Source organism: Nicotiana tabacum, chromosome 3 (genome assembly GCF_000715075.1).
Source record: "Nicotiana tabacum cultivar K326 chromosome 3, ASM71507v2, whole genome shotgun sequence".
In the NCBI taxonomy this organism is placed as follows: domain Eukaryota; kingdom Viridiplantae; phylum Streptophyta; class Magnoliopsida; order Solanales; family Solanaceae; genus Nicotiana; species Nicotiana tabacum.
In genome coordinates this window covers 3063801-3089440 of record NC_134082.1, presented here as the reverse complement: position 1 = coordinate 3089440, position 25640 = coordinate 3063801, and the positions used below count along the sequence as shown (strand labels likewise).

At 41.1% G+C, this 25640-nt stretch overlaps 1 pseudogene; it reads right to left on the bottom strand.

Annotated features, from left to right (window-relative positions):
• The window catches only part of LOC142174678 (putative indole-3-pyruvate monooxygenase YUCCA10), a 345285-nt pseudogene that overhangs the window by 299559 nt on the left and 20086 nt on the right, over positions 1–25640 (bottom strand).

The window sequence follows — 25640 nt, the reverse complement described above, 5'->3', positions numbered from 1 at the left end:
TATCCTTGGCTATAAAGGAATCAGGTCAGTGTAGTTCGAGAATGTTTGGTAGCTGGGACTACCATGAAGCTGTGATTTCACTGTTGCTACTGCCACTGCTTACTGAACTCCTTATTACACCATGTCAAAATAAAAAGAAGCTAGACTAGACTATGATGTATGCATTACAAGAATCCTATCTATATCTTCAAACTTGATCTTGCAGCTCTTATTGCCATGTTGATTTGTTGCCGACTTGAATTGTAATCTGAGATGTTTTCCTTTTCTTTAGGAGGACGCCTGATTGCTGAATTTGAACTGTATTCCTGTGCTCTCAAGGTGGGCGTCTGATTGCTGAACTTGAACTATATTCCCGTGCTCTCTAGGAGGGCTCCTTACTACTGAACTTGAATTGTATTCCCATGCTCTCCAGGTGGGCTCCTGACTGGTGAACTTGAATTGTATACTTGTGCTCTCCAGGTGGGCTCTTGACTGCTGAACTTGAATTGTATTTCCATGCTCTCTAGGTGGGCGTCTGATTGCTGAACTTGAATTGTATTCCCGTGCTCTCCAGGTGGGTGCCTGACTGCTGAACTTGAATTGTATTCCCGTGCTCTCCAGGTGGGCGCCTGATTGCTGAACTTGAATTGTATTCCCGTGCTCTCCAGGTGGGCGCCTCACTGCTGTTGTACTCCCGTTCTCTCCAGGTGGGCGCCTTACTACTAAACTTGAATTGTATTATTGTGCTCTTAAGGTGGGTGCCTGACTGCTGAACTTGAATTGTATTCCCGTGCTCTCCAGGTGGGCGCCTGACTGCTGAACTTGAACTGCTTTTGCCTGTTCTCCAAGTGGGTACCTGATTTCAACAAAAATAGAGAAAACAAAGAAATTTTTTTTGCCCCAATTTGGTAGTTGAGCACATATGTGAGTGTTAAACTGAATCATATTACCAAATATTACTAAGAATTTGAAAGCTAGGCCCCATTATCCAGGGGGTCCTGACAACTCTTAATTAAACGACAATTTTAAATCTAAGTTATATCTTCTAAAGGTGTGACTTTTGCTAAATCTTGTTATCTAAGAGGGTCTTAAACTACTCCCCATTATCCAGGAGGGTTCTAAAAATCAAAAGTCAAGTTTTATCTTAAGAGTGACAATTTTACGGCTAAATTGCACTACCCTACAACAGAGCTTACGCCAAATCTTGTTATCTAATGGAAGTCTTAAAGCTAAGTCCCATTATTCAGGAGGGTCCTGAAAACTCCTAATTGAATCCTATCTTAAACATGCACACTTTGAAACCAACTTATATTCCTTGGGGTACATTTATGCTAGATTTTGCTATTTATGATTGTTTTGATTTTTAAACTAGGTACCATTTTCTAGGAGGGTCCTGAAAATTTATGGTCAAACCTATTTGGTGCCTGCCTTTCCTTACGGAGGGTTTCTCCGAAAGAAATGAAATTTTCTGCCCCTGTTTCAGTCAAAGAAAAATCTTGTCAGTTTAAAAGTATGGTGGTTGGTTTGTGGCCTTGACTTTGAGGGCGTTTACTCCTTCACTTCCCATGATCACTTTGATTTCCACTCGAAGACCTTGTTTGTTCATTGACTAACCACTTTCTCTGTCACCCTTATCACAGAAAATACCTCTTCTCCGTTCAGACCCAATACCCTTTATTTGTTGCATTGCTCATAAACCGCCATTTACAAAACTTGTGTGTTTCACGTGAATCCCAAAGCATGTCAATTGCCACCCACTCAGTGTGTATGCTGTTCTTTCTTAACTTAAACCACTAGATTTGTCCTTGAGGTCTATTGCTCATTCACTTGCCATGATAACTTTGATTTCTATTTGGAAGACCTTGCTTGTCACTGGTTGACCACTTTCTTTGTCAATCTTATCACAGAAAATACCTTTGATCTATTCACCCTAACCCTCCATTTGTTGCATTCTTCATGAATTGATATATACCAAGCCTTTGTATTTCACAAGGACCCCAGAGCATGTTGATTGTTACCAACTCAATGCGCTTGTTGTTCTTTCCTAACTTATGACACTTTGATGTGCTGGACAGATCCCGTTTTGTGCAACTAGACAGCTGGTGGCAAATTTTGAAATCATTTCTCACTTGTTATGACCAAACTGACTCGGAAAGAGGAAGTAAACAAGACAAAAGGAACAAAGTAAAGGACAATGGAAAGAGATGATTCCTAACAAGAAAACTACAAAGTAGCAACCTATCAGATGTGGATACCAACTCTAATGACCATGACATGCACCTATGGCCGATTCTGTCAAGCAAGTCTGATGTTCAACTCCTGTTATACCCCAAACTGTGAAACTGGGCTTCAATGCTCTGATTATCCAATCTGATTCACAATCCTTTTTCGACTTGTAGTGCCCGAAGGGTTTTCCCATCAAGCCTCTCTCATTTTGTTCTTTCTCTCAACTTGCAATCGCCTCAAGGTGCCCGTGAAGGTTTTCACCAATAAGACTCTCTCATTTTCATTATTTTTACTGCTTGGACCGGAGTGTTGCCCCTGACATGAATCACCTCTATTTGCTCGACGTGGCATCTCTCGAAGAATGATCAGAAATTTTTTTTTAGATCGTAATGCGGGCTTTTGGATGGGGTTAGAAAGAAAGGGTATCAAAGGCTCAAAACAATTCACATGGGTTTAAAATTAAAACTTTTGAAACCAGATTTCTTACAACAATCACAACTTTTGCCCCAGTTTCCTGCTTGGGGACTTTCGGATTTTTATTTTGATAGGACCGAACCGTGAGGCTGCTTACGTATCCTTAAAAGGAATCAGGTTGAATGTAGTTCATGTCATAGAAATTACTTTGTTGTTGTGATTTTTCTTTTCTTTTTCTTCCTCTTCCTCTTCTTTTCTTTTCTTTCTTCCTTTTCTCTTTTTGTTGTTTTGTTGTTTTTTTTTCTTCTCTTTTTCTTCTTTTTTTTCTTTTCTTCTTCCTCTTTTTTTCTTCTCTCCCTTTTCATTCTTTTCTTTTCTCCTTTTCCTTTACTTATCTTTCACGCTTGTGTTTCTGATCTTTGCTACCGATTCCGAAAGAGGGGTATGAAAGAAAATAAACAAGGCTCAAAGGGATAAGAAGGATAAGGTGTTTAGATAGCAGAACAAAATGCCTTCGTCATTCCAATCTTCAAAATATGCCAAGTACAAACAACACAGTTAAGCAAACCAAGGAAAACATTTGTAACATCTTTTGATTGCGCTAGACTTGATAACCATATCCACACATTTTCCCTCTACATCTGTTAAATACAAAGCACCATTGGATATCACTCTCATTACCACGAACGACCCCGACCAATTTGGGGCAAATTTGCCTTTAGCTTCAACCTGATATGGCAAGATGCATTTTAATAGTGTTTCTTTATATTCTATCTGCCCCAATTTCACACAATTCGGGCTTGAAGTGATCTCAAAATGCCTTTACTCATTTCCCTCAAATGCCCATACATCTTCAATATTGTTTCATTGCTTTGTAATTAAACTGACTTTTAAAACCAGGTTGAGAATTACGCGTGCTTGTCGTGTCACTAGAGTCAATAGAAAAACAACTATGAAAAGAAAAGAGAACTAAACGAAAATGACTAGAAATCACTGAAAACAGAAAATTTCATTAGACAGATGGTGAAAGGGTTTGGACAACAAAACAAGCAAACTAAACTGGGGTTACAAACCTAGAACAAACCTAGACAACAATAAACGGGCTACTATGACTAAACAAACTAGGCAAAATAAAATGATAGAAGGGTTTGAGTCACAAGACAATATCCGGATTACAACCCTGAAATAACCCGGACAGCAAAAATGACAACAAATAAACTACCAAAACTCCTCCCTGGCTAACCGATAAAAAAGCGTCCTTCCAATCATCAAACTCAACATCTTAGCCACTGAATTCTGCATCAACAATACTAGGACCTTCGCAAGTCTCCATCACATTGTTCTTAATAGATTGTCTTTGGGTTCTCTTTGCCTACTCGTTCTTAGGATCAACCTCTGATAGCGTTGAAAGCTTCGTAGCACGTGGACCTTCGAGGATCCTAGAAGAATTCTCACATTCCTTTTCAAAATAAATCATACCCACCATATTCGTCTCATTATGCATAGGTGACGGACTTTGTCTAGTGTATGTTGCATTTGGATTTTGCACGATAATGTCGCTTGCATCAATAAGCTTTTGAATTGAATTCTTCAGATTCCAACACTTCTCTATGTCATGCCCCGGGGCATCTAAGCAATATGCGCACCTTTGAGAAAAATCAAACTTCTTTGGAAGAGGGTTTGACATTTTTATCTGGATCGGCTTCAACATGTCCAATTTCCTTAACCTTTGGAACACACTGGCATATGACTCTCCCAATGGAGTGAAGGTTTTCTTCTTCTGCAATCTCTCGTTCTTAAATGCCTGATTGGGTCGGAAACCTGATCCAGAGGGATTTTGGTAGGCTCGAGGGAGTGGGTAGGCATTTTGGGGAGTAGGGTACTTGGAAAGTGATGTACGACTTTGGGAGTTCTATGGAGAGAAGTAGCATTGGAGGGTCATCTAGGGCACAAAGATATCCACAGGGACGATGTCGAGGCTGGAAGTACTGAGCAGGAAGGCCCATCGGATCATCTTTTTTGTTTCTCTTTCTTCCACCCAAGCTTACTGGGGTGTTCTGAATGTCTGTCGAACAACTCATGATTTTGCCAGACTTGATTCCCTTTTCTACTAGCTCCCCTATTTTTAACACATCATTGAAAGGTTTACCCAAGGTCGGAATCAAATGACTGAAGTAGGTGGGCCCCTGAGCTTGTAAGAAAAGCTCAACCATTTCTTCTTCACCAATCAAGGTACTGACTCGAGCAGCTTGCTCCCTCCACTTGAGCCCAAACTCCCTAAAGCTTTCCTCCGGCTTCTTTTCCATTTTAGATAGGGAGGAGAGGTCTAGGTAATGCCTAATTTATATGGAAAGTGTTGAACAAAATCTTGAGCTATGTCACCCAATGTAGGCCAGTTCTCGACATCTTGAAAATTATGCCACTCCAAAGCTGCCCTAATCAGGCTCTTACAGAAATATGCCATCAACAAGTCATCTTTCTCTCCAACACTTCTCATTTCACTTCAATAAACCCTGAGGTGGGCTACCGGATCTCCACACCCATCATACAAGTTAAATTTTGGCACTTTAAACCCACGGGCAGGCGAACGTCAGGGGACACAGACAATTCTTTGCAAGCCATGTTACCCTGGCCTCCCATTCATTGCTTGTTGTTTAAGGATTGTTCTATGCCTTTTAGCTTCCTGGGTATCTCATCTCGCCCTTCTCTTCCTATGAACTTTTCATTTTCAACATGAGGCTCATCCCGCAGGCCCTACTTGTATCAGTTGGGAACCTTGTAGGCAACCTTTGAGGGGTAATATCGAGCATCATGAGCTTTGAGTGGGTGTTCATTATCGGGGATAGTGGATGTGACATGAGGGCGATTTTGGGGAGAGGTAATTGGAGGATGAGTGATGAAGCTACTAGGACGGTTAGGAAAGCTGTGATAAGTGGGTGGATCTGGAGAGTATGGAGGATCATCTGGCTTTGTGCCCGGAGTTTGGATAAAGGCAGCATCTAGAAAGCTAGGTGGTGGCGGGTTTGGTGCCTTCCTAGTCATCCAGGCCTGATACATGCCCGTCATGTATTGTCTTAACATCCTTACCTCATTAGCCAACCCAGCGTCCTGTTCAACCAACTACTTTCGGGCACCGGTATCAACAACCCAATTTTGTTGTTGTCCGCCATTGCCTTTTGAATTTATGTTGCAGAGAGGAGTTACTACTTAGTGAACCACAAACCAACCACCTTTCTGTACTGAATTGTCAACAACAAACTTGTTAGTGATTAGAACTTAACAGATAGGCAACCGCACATTTGGGGAATGAATGCACCTAAGTAGTTAACCGTTTCTATTATGCATTTGATCGGTTGCTTGCGTCATCCCAGCTTTTCCTTATTTCCCAGCTTTTCCTTATTTACATTTGCAACTTCTTCTCATTTCCTTTCACTCATGCCTTTCTCTGCTTGATTTCTCTTTGTTTTTATCCCTTTTATTTCTCTCTCTTGTTTTGCCATTGTTTCCTCCCCACGATTTCTTATTTTTTTTCTCTATTTTATTTTCTTTTTTTTCTTCTTTGTTTTACTCTTTTTTTTTCTCTTTTTTTCTCTCTTCTCTTTTTCTCTTTTCTTTCTTTTGGTTATGGTCGAATCCTATGAAGATTTCCTACGTATCATGATCCCGCATGAATCATACCGAGCGTAGTTCTAGGGGATAAGTATAAAAATAATAAAATATTTTTTGGGATTTTCAAATTTTCATAAAACGCAAATGTTTTGATTACAACGACTAATGAATCTAATAGATTCAAAAAGAACTAACAGACTCTGATGAAAAGACAAAAATACAAACTCAATAACAAACTAACATACTCCAACAGAAAGAACATACAAACTCGAAAACAAACTGACAGACTCTAGCAGAAAGAAAATACAGACTCAAGTAAAAATCACGAATACATCAGTGCCTCAACTACTCCTGGGGCCCGTGGGACATCATTCGGTCTCGCCGCGGGCCGACGTGCTAAATCCCCTTAGAGGTGGTAGAGATCTTCCATTATCCGGCGGACAAAGGTCATCAAGGTGGCAAAGAACATGGATCTAGTCATATCCTCACAACTACTGCACTTCATCGCGATGTAGTCGGCGATCCTTCTAACTCTCTCTCTTTCTCTCTCTCTCTCTCTCTCTCTTATGACACCCTTTTCTTGCAACAAACGGCCAATCTGCTGGGCCCTAGCTTCCAAAGTTTGTTCGGCTACTTGATTCTACTCTTGAAGTTGTTGCAAATCTCTTTCTAAATGTGCCATTGCTGTATAACAATGTTCTCTTTTAGTCTTGAAGTCTTTCGCCTGTTTGATCATTTTGTTCTCAATGGTGATGACCCTTTTCTTTAACCCCGCAACCTCATTGTCATACTTTTCTTCTAATTGTTTAACCAGGTGCGCTCGTTCCTCCGCATTTTTAGACAATTGCCTTTGAGCCCTAGCTATTTCACCCTCTACTTTGTTCAGATCAAAACTATATTCACCCACTTTCTGCCTCATGTTATCTATAAGTTTTCACCTTTGGCACTTCTGGTGGGATTTTCTGCTGCTATTTTCATTTTCTGAATCTAGGCTTGAAGGGCCTCATTTTCTTTGGCTAGCTTTTTCTTTTCACCCTCATCCGCCGTGGCTTGCAAGCTATTCTCGAATTGAAGTTCTTTGACTTGCTTTTCCAGCTTTCCTATTGTTGCCCTGTACTCATTCTCCTTGGCCAACCAAGCCCACTGTTCTTGCGACGCCTCAACGAATTCCTGAATGTGAGACTTTTTGGCTGGTCTTTTTGGTTCGGCCCTTGCAGTGTTCTTCTTTCTATACCAGGCAAAATAGGCAGTTGAGACCTCACCTCTAGATAGGTCACGCACTCGAGTGTTCGCTGTCAAATACTGGCACTCGTTCCAAATAGAACGAACTGTTTCTTCATGAAATTGGCCGTCGGAGCTTACCTCTACCACATAAACACTAAGATCTTCATCTGGGTGATCACCTGACACCTTCCCAACTGTCTCATCACCCGGTAGGGAGCGTAAGGCTGAATACCTCGAAGACCCACTAGGAGGAAGTAAGGACCAGTGGTGGGCATATATACAATTTCTTCAACAGGAAGCCAACCCAGTATCCATTCTATTTGCCTCGCAGTGATGGAGCGAAGGTGGGATACCCAATCTCCAAACCCCTCTGGTAACTTGAACCCTGAAATCCTTGTGTCGAACTCTTCAATGCAATGTTTCTCTGCAGACCCATAACTCATATACTGAGGGTGGTGATACAGGTGTTTGATCATCTACATTTGTAGTAGCAAATTGCATCCCTCGAAGAAATCTGCCCAGCTTTACAAGCTGTGAAAGCTTAGTATATCTCAGATACTATCATGGGGGCAAGGGTGCTCTTGGCATTGGTAATCAAGACTTTGACAACTCCAGCCACCCGCAGATCGATATTCCCATCTTTCTGGGGAAACACCACGAGGCCTAAGAAAGATACCATGAAAGCGAAACGCCTGTGCTCATCCCATTTTGCTCGGTTCCCTTTGCTACAAACCCCGCTTTTCGGGTTGTTGAATCCTCCTACATGCCCGTACCTCTAGTATACAAAATGTAAAGTTGAAAAACCGTCCTCCAACTCGGATTACGGGACCCCCTTGCTTATCTTTAGCAAATCCATGAATTTGTGAGAGTTAACAGCTCTTGGAGCGATCAGATACTTATGCCTCAGACCTTCAGTACTTCCCATATAACCTACTATCTCTTCCAAAGTGGGTGTGAGTTCAAAATTCGAGAAATGCAAGACGTTGTGAGCTGGGTCCCAAAACGTAACCAACGCCTTTATGATGTCTCCTCTAGGCCTTATCTTCATCAACCCGGTGAGACCTCAGAAATGTAGATTGACCTTATCTTGCTCTGACTTACCTAGATCCTCCCACCACATATGCAACTCCAAAGGGATCTTATTCATGACTATTATTGGCAAACTTTGACTCGTGCTCATTCTGAACATTTATTAGGGTGATTAAGCAAAATCAAGACTCACTTGACTCAAAACAAAGTTAACACTATTTTTCTCTCTTTTCTTTTTTTTTTTCAAATTTTCATTTCAAAATAAAAACCTGGCTTTACAAATACGGCCTTTCAACACTTCCGGGGAGAAGATTTTAAGGTTGTGCTTGCTAACCAGCCAAAATGTCAAAAAAAAAGACCAAAGGTGGTTGTTCTTGCAAAAACAGCCTTCTGGCGTCCTTTTGGGGACATTCGACTAGTTTAAACAAGAATGGCTTCACCTTACTTATTTCCAAATAAAAATAAAATTTTTGTTCTTTTTGGGCTATTTTTGCAAAAAAGGAAGCTGGCCCCGATGGGGGTTGCCTACGTATCCCACATCCGGTGAGAATCAAACTGGGGTAGTTCAGGCAATTTTGACAAAACAAAAAATCAACTTTTTTTCTCTTTTTCCTTGAAAACAATAAAAATTCTCTTTTTGTTTTTTTTTTCAAAATTTCAGCAGAGTTTCAGTATTTTTTGGGACATTGGTTTTCAAAACAGGTAATTACCTCCCTTAGCCCTCACATTGCTATTTTCTATTCCAAACTCTCTCTTTTTATTCAAAAGCCGGTCAGCATGCAAATTCGAAGCAAATAAATGCACAAGTAGTAAGTAAGATGCATCAGGATGGTCTTTTTCATTTTTGGGTACACCTGTCCTAGACAGACCCAACCCCTGTGTTGAGTCTCCAGAGTCAAAAAGCACATGATGCAAACAAACGTTCCTACTAGGGATCCGGCATGAGGTCTTGTTATACTAGGTTTAAAACCTGGTTTTATTTGTTCAAGACCTGGCTTACCTGAGCGGACAACTCGAGCCGAGGGGGGGCAGCGTACCGGTAACCAAAAGATCATTCGGCTTTGCAACTTGTCCGAACCTCGTTCTATTTGGGATATGACACTAACAGAAAGAAGTCACGACCAGCATGCACTCCTCAGGAGAGAGAAGAGAGGGGTTTCGTACCAGTTTATATATACAATTCAGATAATATCAAAGCGGTAAAAGCTACACTTAGCACATTAGGCCCAAACATGTAATAAAATCAGATAATAAAAGAAGCCAAATACAACAATAGTGGGCAAAGGGATCGATTGGTCAAGTAAAGGCATAGAGGGCTTCGAATTAGCTTTATAAAACTTGGGAATTGGATTCACTCAACCTGCTTTAAATAATCCGATGCTTGCAAGTTTAAGGACTCGATCTAGAGTCCTGCCTCCTACTGGTGCCTCCCGATGGGGAACAAACCTAGAACCACTGGTTCAGGGTTCAAGAACCCAGAACCACTGGCCCCAATGACATTGCACATATGACTTAATTTACAATTACCTCAAACGAACTCAATGCTTAATCCACCCAATTCAAATGACCACAAGTTAATTTAAAACTAAACTATGGCTTCTGTTTATCATGAAATCATATTGGTAATGTAAACGTGAATTGACAAACTGAGCCAGCATGAAAGAAAACTTGGTTTAATTTGTGATTCCTAATGATCCATATGCTTTCGACTCAAACTTACAACCAGACCTTTGCATGTTCAACAAAGCCAAACTTCATTTTTCAAGCAAATGCATCTACTTAATTATTAAGCATCAACGAACGTGCACCAATTAGAATATCAGTCCTAAGACTTCAGTTTCAAGAATAAATAATCACCCTTTTCAATTGAATACACCTCAACCCTTTAAAAACCCACATGATAACTTAAGAGTTGAAAGCAACAGAGTTTAACCACATGAATGAATACATTTATACAATTAGATATGGATAGCAAAACCAATAGTCCACATACACAAAATGGTCTCAAATGTTCTGAAGTACTTACACCTCAATAGACTATTAGACCTCATGTTTCCCATTAAGACAGGATGCAGCATGGATTTTCTAGGAAACATTACATTACTACTATATCAAAAAAGAACAGGTAAGCTAATCATTGTTACACTACAACACTAACTTCAGAAATACTAAGAAATAACTAACATTTATGATTAAGGGAACAATATTCATTTATAGAATCTTCAAGCAATTACAACTTTCACACTTGCATCTCATCTTTCATAGAGTCAGGGAATACCTGGAAAGAAAAATAACAGAGGGAGTGAGAGTAGTAGCGGTAAACAGCACAGCATATGACCTCAGATTCAATCACTTGAAAGAGTGAAATTAACCCAAGATGAAACCAATAAAACAGTGTTCAACCAGCAAAAATTTTAAGCTAAAACTCTTTCCATGACTCAAATTCAGATCAATTCAAACCCCAGAATCAGACACCATTTCAGAAATCAAAAACTCAAAAATCAAAGAATATGTTAAATGGAATAGTGATTTATTTTGGAAATCTAGCCGGTTTTTGTCTTTTCTCTATTTTTTATCTCTTAATCTATGAAGTTCTTATCTACTAAACTCTTCCTTGAATGGAAAGGAAATGAGCCTTTATAGGCAAGGCAATAGGGCAACAATAGAGAAATTAGATTTTCATTTCAGCCCTTCCCCAATTTTCATTTAAGCTTAACTAACCTTAGTTAATTATCATATTTACAAGACAGTCCCCCTCCCCAGCTTCTAGGAAGCTTCCTTTTTAGTTACACTAAAGATTCCTCAAGCCAAATTCCTAAACTAACCTCCATACCCTTGACATTTACCATTAAAACCAACTGGGTCAAGCTAACCCAAATACCCAGCCAACCTGGGTTTTACCAAATAAGTTCTTCCCCTTTTCCTTTGGGCCTCGGATCAACAAGGCCCAAACCAAAATCAAACTCAAAAGACTAATGGGTTAAAGGAAATTACTCCCCCACAGACTCAGAATTTACTTAAACAAGAGAGAAACATAATGATATAAAGACGACGGAACTAATAAACTTAAAACAAACATGAAACAATAACTCTCAAGTTTTAAGCATGCAGGCATAGCTGACTTAGAACGAGGAAGAAAATAATAGAGAGCAGAAGAGATGGAGCAAATAGGGCATGAACTGCAACTGAACGACTAAGAGAAATAGAAGAAGGATCTGAAATACCTTTTTGCAAATGGACGAACTTGAAAAAACTCAAGCGGTCTTCGATTTGACCCAAAATCGGCATCAATCGAGTGTTCTCGTCGAGAACAAGCGACCAATGGCAACTTCAGCCCTAATCGTTCTCTGAAGCTCGAAGATTTGGGGAGATTTTATCTTTCTTCTTTTCCTTCTTTTAGATCTGGAATTGACCCGATTTGGTGAGAATTTGAGGAATTATGGTGATAGCTTAGGGGTCAAGGGTGAGTGGGTGTTGTGGAGGAAGAGTTTGGGGTGATTTGGAGCTGGAACACTGTAACAATGGCGGATTAGGGCTTTGTTACAGAAGAGACGAAATGTCTAGGGATTTGGAGTGAACTGAGTGTCTCTGAGGTTTTTCAGACATTTTTAATGAGGAAGAGAGACAGTTCTGGGGCTGTTGGATGAAACAAATTGAAAGTCCCAAATTTGCCGAGTTAAAGCGGTGTCGTTTGGTTGGGAGACGAAATTGGACCGGGTATTGGGAGAATCGGGCTGGATTTTGAACGGGTGAAAGGGCATTGGGCTTGTGAGTTAAATTAAAACAGCCCAAAAAACTGAACTGTCATTTCTTTTTATATCTCCTTTCAATTTTCTTCATTCTAATTTTTCTCTTTTTTTTCAACATTAAGTTAAAATCTTAATTAATCCCTAGAACCTAATTAACCTAAAAAAACACTAATTAAACCTAAATGATAATTATCACAATTAATTTAAAAACAAATTAAAAGAAAAACTACACAAAAGTCAAAATTAATATTACAAAGTGCAAATTAAACTATTTGTGATTTTTTTTCATTTTTATAAAACAACTAATTTACTAATTAATTCTAAAATGTAGAATTAAATCCTAAATGCAAATGCGACGTATTTTTTTGTATTTTTCATTGGTTAAACAAAATTAAGATGCACAGACAATATGCAAATAGTAACAAAATAATGCCACAAAAATTCACAAAATTACAAATAATAGAAAATTATTTTATTTTGAATTTATGGGAGTAATTCATATAGGGCAAAAATCACGTGCTCACACCTGCCAAGTACGCTATTGAACAATTCAAACCAATCAAATAGCACATTCGGGACATCTCAACCTCAAAAACTGACTCCTTAGGATAACTACTTTCAGACCAACTTACTCACTCTGACTGAAAAGTTTAATAAACTCGCATATCCATCATGAACCATGTGCCTCACCACAAAATCGAGAAAGATAGTCCGCACACTCAAATAAAATTTGAACGTAATTTAAGGACTTCAAAACATTAGAAGAATTCTCTCACTCTCTCAATGAAGTTCACATGCGCACAAAAGGTACCATATGCTTCCCCTTAATGTAAATCTCTACTAATATAGGCTTGCTCGATCTCAAATCAATTAGGACTTTTCATGGTTATAATGTGGGCTAAAGGATGGGTAGGATATATTTAGGAATAGTAGTTGTGACGACCCAAAGGGTCATCACCGGTTTTCTCCCTTTTACCGTGCTTCCGAGGCCTTGAAAACCTCACATTTAGTTACCTCGATTTGTGTGCACAGTCCAGACGCGTAGCCGGGAAAGCTTATGTGTTAAATTATGTGCAATTGATAAATTGTGGCTTTAAAATGGTTAAAAGTTGACTTTGGTCAATATTTTGGTTAAACAGATCCGGACCCGTGATTTGATGGTCTCGGAGAGTCCGTAGAAAAATATGGGACTCAGGCGTATTCCCGGAATAGAAATCCGAGGTCCCGAGCCCGAGAAATAAATTTTTGAAAGAAATTATTTTCTGAAATTTAATATGAAAATTTGAAATGAAGATTTATTAGAACGTGTTGGTATCGGGCCCATATTTTGGTTTCGGTGCCCGGTACAGGTCTTATATGTGTATTAAGATGTTTCTGTGAAATTTGGCTAAAATCGGACGTCATTTGACGTGTTTCGGACCTAAAACTATAAGTTTGAAAGTTTATAAAGTTTGATGAAAAAGTGATGATTTTGAGGTTTGATTCCTCGTTTATGATGTTATTTTGGTGATTTCATGGTTAAGTTCGAAGGATGTTGTTGAGTTAGCGTGTGTGTTTAGTTAGGAGCGTCGAGGGCTCGGGAGTGTTTCGGAGGTGTTTCGGAGTGGTTTTGGCCTTAGAAAAATTGCAGAAGTTTCAGTTATGATGTTTTGGTATCCAGTTCTATGCGATCGCATAAGTTGCATTGCGATCGCATAGAGTAATCCTTCAGGTGCCACAAATTTGTTCTACGCGATCGCATAGCTTAGCCAGATCCTTCAATGCGAACGCAACCTTAATCCGTGTTCGCGTTTCATTAAGTCCAAACCTGGAATGCACAGCCTTTTCTTCTATGCATTCGCAGCAGCCCTTCCGCGATCACAATGACTAGCTCCCCCTTACCCTATGCGATCGCACTACCTTCTTTGCGATCGCATAGGATTTTGCCCAGTCCTTTAAAAGTCCCAAAATAGAACACTTACGAGAAATTCCCCATTTTTCACAAATCCTCTCTTCTTCAAAGCTCTTGGACGATTCTTGGAGCATTTCTTCACCAAAGTTTCTTGGGTAAGTGTTTCTTAACTCGTTTTCTTCATTTTCCATCAATATCATTTGAATTCCTAGGCCTAAAACATGTGAAAATAGGTAGAAAATTAGAGAATTGGGTAGGGTTAGAGCTTTTAATTTTTTCTTGAATTAGACCTCGTTTTGGGGTCGAACTTGAAAGCAAATTATATATTCGGGCTCGTGGGTAGCAAATTGTTTGAACCTTGTGTTTTGACCAAGTGGTCCTGGGGTCGATTTTTGGAATTTTAGGAAGAAAGGTTGGGAATCTATATTTAGGCATTGGGTTTGATTTGTTTAGCTTATATTGATATTATAAAGTCGTTATTGCATAGATTTGACTGAGTTGGAGCCGAATTCGAGAGGGAAGGCGATTGTTGTGGATTGATTCGGCCGTGGAAGTTGAGGTAAGTGTTCGGTCTAACCTTAGCTTGAGGGATTAGGAGTTGAGTTATAATTGCTACTTGTTATGTGTTGAGTGCGACGTTTGGGCATGGTGACGAGTATCCATATGTTGGTGTCGAGCATGACCGTGGGTCTTAAATTGATAATTGTGTATTTTTAATTGGTTCTATGAAAGACTTGTTTCATGAGCCTTGATACTGAGTATTGGTTTTTAACTATGCTAAGTAGAAATTGAATAGGATTGGTTATAGCTGGATCTCCCTTGCCGGGATAGTTAATTTAATATTCCTTTTTCCCTTGCCGGGATTATATTGTGTAATGTGTTGAAAGAAATGGGAGCGGGTGGTACGCCTACCACAAATGAAATTGAAATGGGAGCGAGTGGTACGCCTACCACAAATGATATTGAAATGGGAGCGAGTGGTACGCCTACCACAAATGATATTGAAATGGGAGCGGGTTTCACGCCTGCAACAAATGATATTGAAATGGGAACGAGTGGTACGCCTACCACAAATGATATTGAAATGGGAGCGAGAGGTACGCCTACCACAAATGATATTGAAATGGGAGCGAGTGGTACGCCTACCACAAATGACATTGAAATGGGAGCGAGTGGTACGCCTACCACAAGATATTGATTGAAATGGGAACGGGTGGTACGCCTACCACGAAATATGATGAAATGGGATCGGGTTGCATGCCTCCAACAAGATGAATTGAACATGAAAGTTGTCTTATTTCCTTTATTCTGTGTTAGAAGCTAGATTGTAGATGTTTACTCTTTTATCTCTGATATTTTATTTTTATTTGTTGTCCCCAGAGCATGTTTACCCTCCCCAGCTTTAACTGATTATTACTTGTTTACTTTTCCGCCATATATTGTATAACTGCACAGGTTTATCTGGAGTCTAGTCCTAGCCTCGTCACTACCTCGCCGGGGTTAGGCTAGACACTTACCAGCACATGGGGTCGGTTGTGCTGATGCTACACTCTGTGCTCTTTTGCACAGATCCAGGTCTTGGACAACGAGCTTTTGGACAGCTGTAGGAGCATTGGGAGCTGAATTTAATCCAGAGATTTCCGAGGTAGCCTTGCTGACGTCCGCATGGCCCGGAGTCTCTCTTATCATTGTTTTTCGTTTGATTTCCTTTGTATCAGATCAGACAGTACTGTATTTTATTCAGACTTTGTATTTAGCATTCTGTAGAAGTTCGTGAGTTAGTGACACCAGATCCGGGTAGAGGTGTATTTGAGCTTCCGTACTTGGTTTTAGTTATTTATGTTTTGAGTCTTCCGCTTTGTATTAATTGTCTCGTCTTTCTTTATATTGTTGATGTTGTTAAGAGAAGTATCAAATTAATTGGCTTGCCTAGCTCCTATTAGTAGGCGCCATCACGACTCCCGATGGTGGAAAAATTCGGGTCGTGATAAGTTGGTATTAGAGCACTAGGTTACTTAGGTCTCACAACTCACGGACAAGCTCGGTAGAGTCTGAGGGATCAGTATGAATACGTTTATATTTATCCCGCAGAGGCTACTGAGTTAGGAAAACTTCACATCTGTTCTTTCTTGTCGTGCGGTTCTGTTTCCTCAATACTGATTGAATTTCTACTCTATCCTATAGCGAATGGTGAGGTCACGTACCGCTTCTTCAGCCAAACAACAGCATAGACCGGTGTTAGATCAGTGACGTCTTTGGAGGCTTTACGAAGATTGGACAGATTCACCAAGCCCTTCACTATTACATTCAGCGGTGCATCTACTGAGGGTCCCCGGATTATCTAGACCACTATCATGAGGTTCTCAGGAATATGGGGATCAGGGAGACCAATGAGGTTGATTTTGCTACTTTTCGTTTGCCTGGATCTACCGAGACCTGTTGGAAAGATTATTGATTGGCTATACCAGTTAAATCATCAGCCTCGACTTGGGAGTAGTTTTCAGAGTTATTTATGGAGAAGTTTCTCCCTGTTGAGAGAGGCCTATCGGAGACAGTTCGAGCATCTCCAGCTTCTATGATTGTTACTCAATAAGAGACCAGATTTATCGACTTGGCTCATCATGCTCTTATCATGCTTCCCACTGAGAGAGGGAGTGAAGAGGTTCATTGACGGACGCGTCCAGCCGCAGAGTTAATTGGCCCCGTCATTCAGGCAGATTTAGTGGTACCTCGTTTGGAGGTAGAGATTCGTATGGTAGAGGCCATCCTCCTAGGCCCTTTCAGTCAGCTCTCCAGGTCACTCATGGTACTCCAGGTGGTAGTGGTTCTCAGCCATATTATGCTGAGCAGCAGTCCTTCAGTGCACCACCAGCTCCCATCAGTGCACCCCCACTTCAGAGCTTCAGGGGTGGACATTCAGGTCGACAGGTCCAGCAGTCTCTGCAGCCGAGGGCTTGTTATGGTTGTGGTGACCCGAGTCACATTGTTAGATTTTGCCCTCGAGCTTCAGGTAGTTCTCAGCAACAGGGTCCTAGTCCTATGATTCAGGCACAAGTTGCTCCACAACCTGCCCAACCAGCTAGAGGCAGGGGTAGAGGACGTAGAGGTGGAGGTAGAGGTCATAGAGGTGGAACTCAGACCGCCGGAGGTAGGGGTCAGCTAGCAGCCGATCGTCCTAGGGATGTGATTCAGGGAGGTGGGGCCTAGCCCCGATGTTATGCTTTGCCAGCCAGGCCAGAGGTTGAGTCATGTGATGCTATTATTACAGGTACTATTTTGGTCTGTGATAGAGATGCTTCAGTGCTATTTGACCCTGGATCTACGTATTCATATGTGTCGTCCTATTTTGCACCCTACCTGGTTATGCCTAGTGAGGCCTTGAGTATTCCTGTGTATGTATCTACACCAGTGGGTGATTCTATAGTGGTTGATCGGGTTCATCGTTCCTGTGTTGTGGTGTTTAGGGGTCTTGAGACCCGTGTTGATTTGTTGCTCTTAGATATGGTGGATTTCGACGTTATATTAGGGATGGATTGGTTGTCCCCATATCATGTGATCTTGGATTGTCATGCCAAGACTGTGACTTTAGCCTTATTGGATTTGCCCCGTTTAGAGTGGAGAGGGACTCCTGGTCATTCTACCCGCAGTCTTATTCCGTATGTGAAGGCTCGACATATGGTCGAGAAGGGGTGTTTGGCCTACTTGGCTTATGTTCGTGATTCCAGTGCTGAGATTCCCTTTATTGATTCTGTGCCCATGGTTCGTGAGTTTCCTAAGGTTTTCCCATCAGACTTGCCAAGGATGCCACCTGATAGGGATATTGATTTCTGCATCGATTTGGCTCCGGGCACTCAGCCCATTTCTATTCTACCATATCGCATGGCCCCGCCAGAGTTGAAAGAGTTGAAGGAGCAATTGCAAGACTTGCTTGAGAAGGGTTTCATTAGACCCAGCTTTCCGCTGTGGAGTGCGCCGGTGTTGTTTGTTAAGAAAAAGGATGGTTCGATGAGAATGTGCATTGATTACTGGCAATTGAACAAGGTTACAATTAAGAATAAGTATCCACTGCGAGGGTTGATGATTTGTTCGATCAGCTTCAGGGTGCCATGGTATTTTCAAAGATTGACTTGAGATCTGGCTACCATCAGTTGAGGATTAGGGCATCCGATGTCTCTAAGACAGCATTCCGCACTCGGTACGGGCATTACGAGTTCTTGGTTATGTCATTTGGGTTGACCAATTCCCCAGCAACCTTTATCGATTTGATGAACCGAGTGTTCAAGCCTTATTTGGACTCGTTCGTGATAGTCTTCATTGATGATATTTTGATATATTCCTGCAGTCGGGAGGAGCACGAGCAGCATCTTAGAGTGGCTCTTCAGACCTTGAGGGGTAGTCAGTTATACGATAAGTTCTCCAAGTGGGAGTTTTGGTTGAGCTCAATTGCATTTCTGGGTCATGTTGTATTAGCAGAGGGTATTCAGGTTGATCCGAAGAAGATTGAGGCAGTCAAGAACTGGTCTAGACCAGCATCAGCCACAGAGATTTGGAGTTTCTTGGGATTGGCAGGCTACTATCGTTGGTTCGTAGAGGGGTTCTCATCTATTGCAGCCCCGATGCCCAAGTTGACCCAGAAGGGGCCCCAGTTCATATGGTCGGGTGAGTGTGAGGCGAACTTTCAGAAGCTCAAGATAGCTCTGACTATGGCACCGATATTGGTTTTGCCCACAAGTTCAGGGCCTTATATAGTCTATTGTGATGCATCTCGTATTGGACTTGGTGTAGTGTTGATACAGGATGGCAAGGTCATTGCCTATGCTTCGAGGCAGTTGAAGATCCACGAGAAGAATTATCCGGTTCATGATCTTGATTAGGCAGCCATTGTTCACGCATTGAAGATTTGGAGGCACTATTTGTATGGCGTGGCGTGTGAGGTGTTCACGGATCATAAGAGTCTTCAATATTTGTTCAAGCAAAAGGAGTTGAATTTGAGGTAGAGAAGGTGGTTGGAGTTGTTAAAAGATTATTACATCACTATCCTATATCACCCGGAAAAGGCCAATGTGGTAGCCGATGCCTTGAGTAGGAGGTCAGCCGGTATGGGCAGTCTTGCTTATGTTTTGGTCGGTGAGAGACCGCTTGCTTTGGACATTCAGGCTTTGGCCAATCGATTTGTGAGGTTGGATATTTTTTAGCCTAGCCGAGTATTATCTTGCACGGTCGCTCGTTCTTTATTATGGGAGCGTATCCATGATCGGCAATTTGATGATCCCCATTTGTGTATCCTTAGAGACACAGTGCAACGTGGAGGTGCCAAGCAGGTTACCTTAGGTAATGATGGAGTTTTGAGATTGCAGGGTCGAGTTTGTGTGGCTAATGTGGATGGGCTTCGAGAGTTGATTTTAGAGTAGGCCCATAGCTCCCGGTACTCTATTCATCCAGGCACCGCGAAGATGTATCAGGACTTGCGGTAGCATTATTGGTGGCGTAGAATGAAGAAGGATATCGTTGCCTATGTGGCTCGGTGTTTGAATTGTCAGCAGGTTAAGTGTGAGCATCAGAGGCCTAGTGGTTTATTTCAGAGGATTAAGCTTCCCGAGAAGTGGGAACAGATCACTATGGATTTTGTTGTTGGGCTCCCGCAGACTCGGAGGAAGTTCGATGCAGTTTGGGTCATTGTTGATAGGCTGACCAAGTCAGCGCATTTCATTCTTGTGGCAGTCTCTTATTCGTCTGAGAGATTAGCTGAGATCTATATCAGGGAGATTTTTCACCTTCATGGGGTGCCTATATCTATCATTTCAGACCGAGGTACGCAGCTTACCTCACGCTTCTGGAAAGCGGTTCAGCGAGAGTTGGACACCTAGGTTGAGTTGAGTACATCATTTCATCCCCAAATGGACGGTCAGTCCGAGAGGACTATTCAGATTCTAGAGGATATGCTCCGAGCCTGTGCCATTGATTTTGGAGGCTAGTGGGACCAGTTTTTGCCTTTAGCAGATTTCGCCTACAACAACAGCTACCAGTCCAGCATTCAGATGGCTCCTTATGAGGCCTTGTATGGTAGATGATGTCGGTCTCCAGTTGGATGGTTTGAGCCGGGAGAGGCTCGGTTATTGGGTACAGATCTGGTTCAGGAGGCCTTGGATAAGGTCTGGGTCATTCAGGATAGGCTTCGTACAGCTCAGTCCAGGCAAAAGAGCTATACAGATCGTAAGGTTCGAGATGTGGCTTTCATGGTGGGTGAGCAGGTATTGCTCCGGGTGTTGCCTATGAAGGGCGTGATGAGATTTGGGAAGAAGGGCAAGCTTAGCCCTAGGTTCATTGGTCCATTATAGACTTGCATTACCACCGAGCTTATCAGCTATACATCCAGTGTTTCATGTGTCCATGCTTCGGAAATATCACGGCGATCCATCCCACGTGTTAGATTTCAGCACTGTCCAGTTCGACAAGGACTTATCTTATGAGGAGGAGCCAGTAGCTATTCTAGACTGGAAGGTTCGCTAGTTGAGGTCGAAGCATTTTCCTTCGGTTCGTGTTCAGTAGAGAGGTCAGCCTCCTGAGGCATCGACCTGGGAGTCCGAGTCTGATATGCGGAGCCGTTATCCTCATCTATTTCTCGACTCAGGTACTTCTTTCTTTTGTCTGTTAGAGGACGAACGGTTGTTTGAGGTAGAGAATGTAATGACCCAAAGGGTCATCACCATTTTTCTCCCTTTTACCGTGCTTCCGAGGCCTTGAAAACCTCACCTTTAGTTGCCTCGATTTGCGTACGCAGTCCGGGTGTGTAGCCGGGAAAGCTTATGTATTAAATTATGTGCAATTTGATAAATTGTGGCTTTAAAATGGTTAAAAGATGACTTTGGTCAACATTTTGGGTAAACGGACCCGGACCCATGATTTGACGGTCCCAGAGGGTCTGTAGAAAAATATGGGACTCGGGCGTATTCCCGGAATCGAAATCCGAGGTCCCGAGCCCGAGAAATGAATTTTTGAAAGAAATTATTTTCTGAAATTTAATATGAAAATTTGAAATGAAGATTTATTAGAACGTTTTGGTATCGGGCCCATATTTTAGTTTCGGTGCGCGGTACAGGTCTTATATGTGTATTAAGATGTTTCTGTAAAATTTGGCTGAAATCGGACGTCACTTGACGTGTTTCAGACCTAAAACTCTAAGTTTGAAAGTTTATGAAGTTTGATGAAAAAGTGATGATTTTGAGGTTTGATTCCTCGTTTATGATGTTATTTTGGCGATTTAATCGCATGGTTAAGTATGTAGGATGTTGTTGAGTTAGTGTGTGTGTTTGGTTAGGAGCCCCGAGGGCTCGAGTGTTTTTCAGAGGTGTTACAGAGTGGTTTTGTCCTTAGAAAAATTGCAGAAGTTTCAATTCTGATGTTCTGGTATCCAGTTCTATGCGATCGCATAGGTTGCATTGCGATCGCATAGAGTAATCCTTCAGGTGCCCCACATTTGTTCTGCGTGACCTCATAGATTCATCCGCGATTGCATAGCTTAGCCAGATCCTTCAATGCGAATGCAACCTTTAATCCGTGTTCGCATTTCATTAAGTCCAAACCTGGAATGCACATCCTTTTCTTCTATGCGTTCACAGCAGCCCTTCCGCGATCGCAATGACCAGCTCCTCCTTACCCTATGCGATCGCACTACCTTCTTCGCGATCGCATAGGGCAATTTCTCCCAGTCCTTTAAAAGTCTCAAAACAGAACACTTACGAGAAATTCCCCATTTTTCACAAATCCTCTCTTCTTCAAAGCTCTTGGACGATTCTTGGAGAATTTCTTCACCAAAGTTTCTTAGGTAAGTGTTGCTTAACTCGTTTTCTTCATTTTCCATCAATATCATTTGAATTCCTAGGCCTAAAACATGTGAAAATAGGTAGATAATTAGAGAATTGGGTAGGGTTAGAGATTTTAATTTTTTTCTTGAATTAGACCTCGTTTTGGAGTCGAACTTGAAAGCAAATTATATATTCGGGCTCGTGGGTGAATGGGTGACCGGAATTTGGTTTGAACCTCGTGTTTTGACCAAGCAGGCCCGAGGTCGATTTTTGGAATTTTGGGAAGAAAGGTTGGGAATCTATATTTAGGCGTTGGGTTTGATTTGTTTAGCTTATATTGATATTATAAAGTCGTTATTGCATAGATTTGACTGAGTTAGAGCCGAATTCGAGAGGGAAGGTGATTATTGTGGATTGATTCGGCCGTGGAAGTTGAGGTAAGTGTTCGGTCTAACCTTAGCTTGAAGGATTAGGAGTTGAGTTATAACTGCTACTTGTTATGTGTTGAGTACGACGTATGGGCATGGTGATGAGTATCCATATGTTGGTGTCGAGCATGACCGTGGGTTTTAAATTGATAATTGTGTATTCTTAATTTATTCTATGAAAGACTTGTTTGATGATCCTTGATACTGAGTATTGGTTTTTAACTGTGCTAAGTAGAAATTGAATAGGATTGGTTATAGCTGGATCTCCCTTGCCGGGATAGTTGATTTAATATTCCTTTTTCCCTTGCCGGGATAGGAGCATGACCGTGGAGCTTTTGGACAGCTATAGGAGCATTGGGAGCTGACTTCAGTCCAGAGATTTCCGAGGTAGCCTTGCTGACGTCCGCATGGCCCGGAGTCTCTCTTATCTTTGTTTTTCGTTTGATTTCCTTTGTATCAGATCAGACAGTACTGTATTTTATTCAGACTTTGTATTTAGCATTCTGTAGAAGTTCGTGAGTTAGTGACACCAGATCCGGGTAGAGGTGTATTTGAGCTTCCGTACTTGGTTTCAGTTATTTATGTTTTGAGTCTTCCGCTTTGTATTAATTGTCTCGTCTTTCTTTATATTGTTGATGTTGTTAAGAGAAGTATCAAATTAATTGGCTTGCCTAGCTCCTATTAGTAGGCTCCATCACGACTCCCGATGGTGGAAAAATCTGGGTCGTGACAAGTTGGTATCAGAGCAAGCACTTTAACACATCACATAATCAACTTTGAGGGAAAACTCTTCAATCCCAACTTCCATTTTTCAACAAAAATTACTCCCAACAAAGTTCCCTTTTTCTTTAAGCACTACCTTATTGTATACCCCACTAGCAAGAATAGAACAACAATTTATTCACTTTTCCCTATCTTTTTTTTCATATTTTTCTTTTCCAAATTTCGCTAGTGGTGTATTATTTTACAAAATAAGTGCCCCCTTCTTTCTTTTATTGGTTCCACTCAAAAGCCACCACACACTCAGTCCATTCTTACTTCTTTTAGCGCTTATTTTACAATTACAGTGCCTTAAGAGGTAAAGGATCAAAACAATGTTAATTAAAAACAAAAAGGGTATAGGCTTGTAATGTGGGTGCCAAATAAAAGTATATATGGTCAAAAGGGTTAACTAGGGATATATTTGATTTGTGGTAGCATTATAGTTCAAAAGGATCAAAGAAGGCCTAAAATCATATTTCAAACCGAGCAGAACCTAGGATTTCGCTTCAACTCACATACCGGGAAAGTTCTAGACACAAATGTACAACACGAGACTTATACAAAAACTCTCACCACACATTGGCACTTGATTCACTTAGGATGACTACATTTCAACTTTCAATCAAAGCAAATACTGAGTTAAGTCCCAATTTTTAATGCACTCAGCACAACAATTAGCATAGGAGTCAAGACAATGAGCCTAAGCGTCACGAAGAAGCTATTCAACTTATAAAGGCAAAAACAGTCCGCACAAATTCATGGAGAAAGTTATAATCCACATGCTCAGGTCTAACTCTGTTAATATCAAGCAAGTCACAGAATATACTGAATTTAGTCTGAGTCTTTACATGCTACACTACTCAAAAAAGAAAAACTAATACCCGCTTCAAAAATTCATCCCTTGGAAAAGAACCGATGGCCAAAGAAAAACCAAGGGGGATTATTGCCTAATAGATTATATTTACTAACTACTCAAAGCTAAGAAAATCTTTTTGTGCTTTTCTGAGGACCTTAATCCCTCAAGAAAACTGTTTAGGAGATCCATCGTTGGGAAAAGTCCAATTTTCTATTTTTTTTAAACAAAAACTCTACACTAAGAACGAGTACTAAGCTATGCTAGCACAGAAACTCACCCAAACAATATCCCCGCCCCACACTTAAAATTGTGCAATGTCCTCAATGCACACTATAAATAACAAGAGGGTAAAGAGACTCCCTGGTAAGCCAGAGGCCGAAGCAATAGCAGCTCACGAGGTACTCAGACTTCCCCTAGGCATTGTCCTTTGTGTTGCACCCCACACTTAGTTCTCACCATCTAACTCGCTTTTGCACTCTTCCAATGGCTGCGCTTCCTATTCTTATAATCCTACAAAATAAAAACAAATACTACAACAATAATAAGAAAAGAAAAAAAAACTAAAAGAAAATAGTAAAGATGGGTTGCCTCCCAACAAGCGCCTGAATTATCGTCGCGGCACAACACTGCTACTCTGTTCAGGCTGGGCGCTTTCTCTTCTTCTTTCTGCCATTAAGCCTAGCCTTTTTATACACTCTCAGAAGGTTTCCTCTTTCATCTCCGAGTCTTTTCTCTATCATCCTTACACACTCAGCTTGCAACACCACCTCCTCAAATTCAGTTGTCCCATATGAATCACTACAATTCGCATAAGGACTTTGTTGTATCCCCTTCAGTTCTACCGCAGTAATCATGCAAAAGTCCTCATAATGCTTAGGGAGATTAAGTTCCTTGTACACATTGAAAGTGATTTCCTCATTGCCAACTCTCATCTTCAACTTCCCTTCCCTAACATCAATAAGTGCTCCACCAGTAGCTAAGAATGGTCACCCCATAATAATAGGTACTTCCTCATCTGCCTCGTAATCAAGAACAATAAAATCAGCAAGAAGAATAAACTTTCCCACTCGAACTAACACATCCTAAATAATTCCTTCTGGCATAACTAGTGATCTATCAGCCAACTGCAAAGTGATTGTAGTAGGTTTAAGCACCCCCAATCCGAGTTGCTTAAATAAAGAGGATGTAAGCAAATTTATACTAGTCCCTAAATCACACAAGGCTCTACCAACATCTTGTTTTCTAAGAGACAGAGGAATTGTGAAACACCCAGGATCCTTCAACTTAGGAGGAAGTTTACTCTAAACTCTAGCACTGCACTCTTTAGTAAGTGCAACTATTTCAAACTCTGTATGTCTTCGCTTATTTGCCACAATATCCCTAAGATACCTTGCATACTTAGGCACTTCCTGTAAAATTTCCACCAACGGCAAATTCACACGCACTTGGCTCAAAATATCTAATAATTTCTTGTACATAGCATCATCTTTTTGCTTTTGAAGTCTCTGTGGAAACGGAGGTGGTGGCCTTGTCACAATTTCTGGCTTTTCTTTCTTATTCTCCTCAATGGGTTTAGGAACTAATTCTCCTTCACGTCTAGCTGTATACTTCTTTTTCTATGAAACTTCTTCTAATTCTCTTCCATTTCTCAAGGTAACCGCATTGACT